Genomic DNA, 7,035 nt, shown 5'->3' with positions numbered 1-7,035 from the left:
CCTCATGCTCTATGTTGCTTTCCAGCCATCTTGAGCCGGGGTTGAGTTATTTCGGTAACGTCCCAGATCTGTGTTGTAAAGACCGTTCTGGTGGCTACCGATTTATTTGCTTGTTTTATGCGAGGGTTTCGAGGGTCTACTTTATAGTTAGAGCTTGTAAAGTAATAACCTGTCATTTACATATTGTCTTATTAATGACTCATAATATAGAGATAGGTTGAGATGTTTCTACCGTTGTTATTTCATGCATAATCATCATCATGTTAAGTCATTGTTGACAACAACCATGCTTAATAAATATGTCGTTTAAACCAAACCTAATGAGTTGATCTCAAGTCACCTGTTTGGGCTTATCCGTGCAACCACATTTGCCGATATGGGACGGCCGTGACTTGAGCTGTTCGCGTGATCGCTCTCACCGGTACCTCCAAAGAGGGAGGGTTATGCACGCGCGCTGACCCTGATCAGGTAGGCGGTGATAACCCTGTGAGCCCACTTAAGTTGAGTTGAGCCCGTCCCCGGTTGGGACAGTTTTGTTTGGCCATGTCGGTGGCAGGTGTCATGAGGACATAGGTGTCATGAGGACACAGGGCCACCTAGGGCAAGACTCCAGAGGGGAGTGGTTGCTGGTGGTACGATGAGAGGGTCACGGTTCAGGCAAGTTTCGTTGGAGTAATACTGGTCCACCCAAATGGGATCACGAGGTCAGTACTCCAGAGTGTGGGTAAAGTGTGCAACCTCTGTAGAGTGTCAAATCTATTCGAATAGCCGAGTTCATGGTATAGGACAGCCCGACCAGACCTCAGTAATTGATCAATCGTAAGAGTGATGATAATGATGGAAGAACTCGTCTGGATTAGACATCGGAAGATGTCCGGTATATGACATGTTAGCCATGGGATGGCTATGAGATGAGTGATCGGATGACCACATGAGTTGGATTGGATTTGGATCAGATCCAGACTGGATCATGAGAATAGTCGGAGTATAAATCATTTATCTAATATGCTTTACCTTATCGCATTTACTTTAGAAGTTATCTTGCTAGATAACCCTGTTATACCTTGATAATTAACATTGCTAGATAGGTATGCTATGTCATGATGATTAATATTGTTCTAATAACAAATACACGTTTGAATACCATGGATTGCTTTGCTTAGTGTATATGTTAGTTTGGTTTGCTTGCGAGTACATTCAAAAGTACTCAACGGCTTTTAATGTGGCCAGGTTCACATAAGGATTCGTCGTTCGTTGCCAAGGAGACAGAGCGTTTGCGGGCTAGGAGCGTAACCGAGTCAGATCCCTGTGGATTGGAGCCGCACCAGGCCGTGCTGCCATAGATAGAGATTTTCCCCGCTGCCATCACCCTTGTAGTTCATCATGTAAAACTCCTATATTCATTAATAGAAATGCCTATGTTCATGATACCTGTTGTAAAAGTGCATGCTAGAGTGTTTTCCTGGGCTGGCATGTGCGGCGACCGTCTGACTACAATGGTAATCAGGCGGAGCGCCACACTAGGGGATGTGCTTGTTGCCACCAGGGAGAAAACAACGGTACTTGTGACCACAGTTGCAAGGATTGTTTACCTTACGCATAGTTCGTTAATGCAGTTGTCCGTTGCTTTGAGTTTACACTTTGGGTGGGGCTCGCAACTTAATACCGGAGAGATGTTCTGGATAGATATTTCAAGGTGGATGATTAGTAAGTTGATGTTGATGAATAAAGGGTCTATTTGTATTAGCATATTGCCCATTTCTATTGAACCTCTAACTATCAAGGAGCATAATTAGCATTGCGGTGCGATCATAATTCTGTCAATTGCCCAACTGTGATTTGTTTACCCTAGCATAGTTGTTTATCATCTTTTGGGAGAGAGACATCACTAGTGAACATCATGTGACTCCGGTCCATATCACCACCATTGGTTACACCTCCACTATTTAGCGCTTTATTTACTTTTCCGTTGGAATCACTATTACCTTCCCGCCAGTGTTTTGATCCTTTGCAAACTACAAGGCCGGAGAGATGGACAACCTCTATGTACTCGTTGGGAGCAAAGTTATTTGTTGTGTGTGCAGGTCCACGTCTTCTGCTAGCGCCAGCATGGAAGACACCTACTTGATGAGCCTAGGAGTCCTCCTGGTTCAATAAACCTTACAATCTCCGTGTAAGGGAAATTTGCTGCTGACTACATCTCCACCTTCCACTTGGGGTCCAACGAGGGGCGAGAAGTATATACATCACCTCGTCATCAAGCGAATATATGGCGCCGTTGTCGGGATTCCACTCTTCAAGATAGGGGAGTTGCACGCTATCTTTTACCTTTGCTTTTAGTCTTGTTAGTTTGCCATGAGCTAGTTAGGCTTATGGAAAACTGCACTCTCAGTTCGCTGCTTGGGGAAGGCCGCTTTACCACACCCGTGGTAGAGAAGTCTCCTCCACCTACTGAATGTATCCCATTCAAAATAATACTTGGGATAATTGAAATAATTAGGAATGATTTTTATGCACGAGATGGAACAGTCAATCCTAGTATTCATTTGTTGAAACTCACAGTACTTTGTGAGTTGTTTAAGATTTCAGGTTTGACAAGAGATGGAGTCATGAGGAAATTATTTTCCTTGTCACTAAAAGGAAATGCATTGGAATGGTATAGGCTACTAGATGATTCTCACCTACGGGATTGGGAAGAGATTCAGTCTCTCTTTTACTTCAAGTTTTATCCTCTTCATGAAGTCCATGTGGATCATGGTAACAATGCTTTATGTGATACTTATATTGTTGAGTTCATTCATGATCCCACTGAAAGTTATTATGAGAAGGGAACACATGCTTATAGATATTTCAATAATATCAAGTTCCCTCTCTTTATGTTGAAGGTTTTGAAGCTGCACTTGTTTTGCCTTCCTATGCTTATTGCTTTGTGCTTCAATGAATTATTCTATTGCAATATTCCTATGCATAGGAAGCATGTTAGACTTAAATGTGTTTGGTATTTTATTCTTGATGCCCTCTTTTGTTCTACAACTCTTATTCCTACGAGAGCATCTTCAAAATCTTAAGCCTATCTTTATGGCTATAAAGAAAGAGCTCTAGGGATACAACCCTTGTTATCTTTACTTTGAGTTTTTACTTTCTTTTTTAGTTGTCTTGATGCTTGTTACTACTGTAGCAACATCATTGTATCTTTATTTTTAAGCTTTGTGCCAAGTTATACCCTCCGATTGCAAGAAAGTTCAAAACTTGTGACATGTTGTCCAGCAACAGATTATGTCTTCTTGATGAAACAATTCACCAAAAATCACCAGATCATATTTTTTATCTGAATTTTATTTGATACCATGCTATATATAATTGCCTTTCTGGCATATGTTCTGAGTTTTTTTATTTGAGTTGCAAAAGTGCCCCGAATAAATTATTTACTACATGTTGTTCTGTTTTTATAGATTCTGTCATGTTTTGCGTGTTCATTGTTTTGCAAATCCTAAGCTTACTTTTTATTTGCAAAAACCTTTTGGCATTCATGAGAATCAGTATCTTTTCATGAAAATCATTATTTCAAGTAGGTAATGAATTATTTTATTAAGGGTACTAACCACTCTAATCAACTTATGATGAGTTTCGTGCGAAAGGAGTTTTTAAGTATGCGATGGGAGATGATGAAAGAATATACAAGAATGTCAAGCGCTCAAGCTTGGGGATTCCCCCATGCACCCCAAGAAATATTCAAAGGAGACTCAAGCGTCTAAGCTTGGGGATGCCCCCGTGCATCCCCTTCTCTATCAACAATCATCAGTTCGTCCATCTCCATGCTATCTTTTTATCACTTCATATGTTATGTGTTATGATTGGAGCATCCCGCTATTTGCTTTTTAGTTTTGTTTTAGTTTAGTTTGCTGGTCATAACAAGTCAGAACCTAGCCTACCTTGTTTGGGAGATAGACACACTCCATTCCACTCTAGAACACAATATTTATGTGTTCTTCATCTTTTCATAGCTACTATCATACCTAGGTCTTAGCTTTCATGCTTATCTTTTTAAGAGCTTTTACTTAGGTTGATTTTGGAACTCTCTTGAGTTATCATGCTTATCTTGTTTAGAGAGTTGGCTTGTTGCACTGAGTTGTGTGTCTTGCATGAGTAGGTAATTGAGGTAGCTATTTAAGTATAGTAGTAACTTGCAATAATTTTGAGGTATTGATTTGAGTAACGTTTGGACTATTGGCGCCAAGAGCTTGAGCCTATTAGTGATAGGTGTCGTATTTTGAGAAATCCGTGTGTTTTTCAAAAACTAAAATTAGTTGAGAACTCTAGCTACTAAACTGATCGCTAACCTCTGGAGGGGTTGGAATATATAGAGTACCCTCGCGTTACCATGAGTCGAGGATGCGCAAGGATAACCAAACCCCCAAACATTCCTCCTCGGGGTACTCGTCTCTTTGAGAATTTCCTAACTAGATAGAGAGTTACCGATAATAAGTGTATGAGTTCTTTGGACTAATGTGAGTATTCGATTGTTGGCACTTCCACTATCCATATTTTGCTAGCCTCTTCGGTACCGTGCATTACCCTTTCTCACATTGAGAGTTGGTGCAAATTCCGCCGGTGCATCCAAACCCATGACATGATACGCTCTATCATACATAAGCCTCATTATATCTTTCCTCAAAACAGCCACCATACCTACCTATTAAGGCATTTCCATAGCCTTTCCGAGATACATTGCCATGTAACATCCATCATCTCATGACTTGATCTTCATGTCATACATGCTTTTGCTTGATCATAGAGCCGCATGCTAGTTGGGACTTGCCCTCATTACTGCTACATGACGCACTAGTATCATTGCATATCCCTCTACACTGGCAGAGGCATACATTTGCATACATCATGATAGTTTTCACTTGTCTTTATGTTGAGTACTTCTTATAAAGTGTGATGATTTTCTTTCTATTCATGTAAAACATAGAGTGTTGCCCTTAAGTCAGGAAAAGATCCCAAAGAGGACAAAACAAAAGATCCCAAAGAGGACAAATGAGAGATAAAAAGAAAGAGCCAAAGAGGCCACACAAAAAAAGATATAAAAGAAGAGAAGGGGGCAACACTACTATTCCTTTTGAAAGATCCACACTCGTACTCCATTACTATATATGTACTACATAGAGATTATCATTCATGCGTAACTATGTGGGGACCCTTACACTATAGAACTTGGTTTGCATATTCCAATGATGGGCCTCCTCAAATGAGATCTAGGTCTTCATGAGCAAGCAAGTTGGATGCACCCCCACTAGTTCCATTGGAGAGCTTACCTTAGCTCATAATGTGCATCCGTTACATGGTAATCCCTACTCCTCACATCATATCTATCATTTGGCTTTCTCTCGCCTATGGTTGTCCTCGTTGATGTGAGCCTTTCACACCTTTTTGTCTTCCTTCCCCATCATTATCTATTTGCCATCCTAAGTGCCAACTGCTACGTCAACAAAAGTCCTTCCCCAGCAACGCCAGGAATTCTTCTTGCCACTTCTATTTTTTTGCATCGGTTTTTCCCTTGAAGAGGAAAGGGTGATGCAGCACAGGAGCAGTAAGTATTTCCCTCAGTTTGAGAATCAAGGTATCAATCCAGAAGGAGGGTCTCATCAAGTCCAGAGTACATGCGCAAACACAAACAAGCTTGCACCCAACGCTTCAAAGGGGTTGTCAATCCCTTCAAGATTATTTGCAAAGTGAGATCTGAAGGTGGAAAGTGCAACGAAATAAAAAGTGTAAGGCTGAAAATATGGTGTGGAGTAGACCCGGGGGCCATAGTGTTCACTAGAGGCTTCTCTCAAAATAGAAAATATCACGGTGGGTGAACAAATTACTGTCGAGCAATTGATAGAACCGCGCAAAGTCATGACGATATCTAAGGAAATGATCATACATCTAGGCATCATGTCCGAGACAAGTAGACCGATACTTTCTGCATCTACTACTATTACTCCACACATCGACCGCTATCCAGCATGCATCTAGTGTATTGAGTTCATGACGAACAGAGTAACGCCTTAAGCAAGATGACATGATGTAGAGGAATAATCTCAAACCAATGATGAAAACCCCATCTTTTTACCCTTGATGGCAACAACACGATGCATGCCTCGCTACCCCTTCTGTCACTCAGTGAGGTCACCGCACGGTATGAACCCAAAACCAAGCACTTCTCCCATTGCAAGAATCATAGATCTAGTTGGCCAGACAAAACCCACAACTCGAAGAGAATTACAAGGATATGAAATCATGCATAAGAGAGATCAGAAGAAACTCAAATAGGATTCATAGATAATATGATCATAAATCCGCAATTCATTGGATCTCAATAAACACACCGCAAAATAAGATTACATCGGATAGATCTCCATGAAGATCATGGAGAACTTTGTATTCAAGATCCAAGAGAGAGAAGAAGCCATCTAGTTACTAGCTATGGACCCGTAGGTCTATGGTGAACTACTCACACATCATCAGAGAGGTCATGGTGTTGATGAAGTAGCCCTCCGTGTCCGAATCCCCCCTCCGGCAGGGCACCAGAACATGCCCCAGATGGGATCTTGCGGAGACAGAAGCTTGCGGCGGTGGAAAAGTACTTTCGATAATATCCTATTTTTTTTGGGATTTTTAGGGAATATATAGGCGCAACCCCTAGGGAACAGGGCGTCCAGGGGGCCCACAAGCCTGTGGGCCGTGCCCCCTGGCCGCGGGGTGGGGGCTTGTGGGGCCCCTGGGCCCCCCTGCCTTGGCTCTCAAGCTTCCCGATCTTCTTCCGTTACGAAAAAAATATTTTCGGGGATTTTCTTCCATTTGGACTCTGTTTCAAAATCTCCTGTGAAAGGGGTCAAAAACATGGGGAAAAAAACAGGAACTGGCACTTGGCACTCAGTTAATAAGTTAGTCCCAAAAAATATATAAAAGGCATGCATAACATCCAAAGTTTGACAAGATAATAGCATGAAACCATCAAAAATTATAGATATGTTAGAGACGTAT

The sequence above is a fragment of the Hordeum vulgare genome, chromosome 6H, assembly GCF_904849725.1.
Source record: "Hordeum vulgare subsp. vulgare chromosome 6H, MorexV3_pseudomolecules_assembly, whole genome shotgun sequence".
NCBI classification, from domain to species: domain Eukaryota; kingdom Viridiplantae; phylum Streptophyta; class Magnoliopsida; order Poales; family Poaceae; genus Hordeum; species Hordeum vulgare.
Note: the sequence above shows the minus strand (reverse complement) of the source record.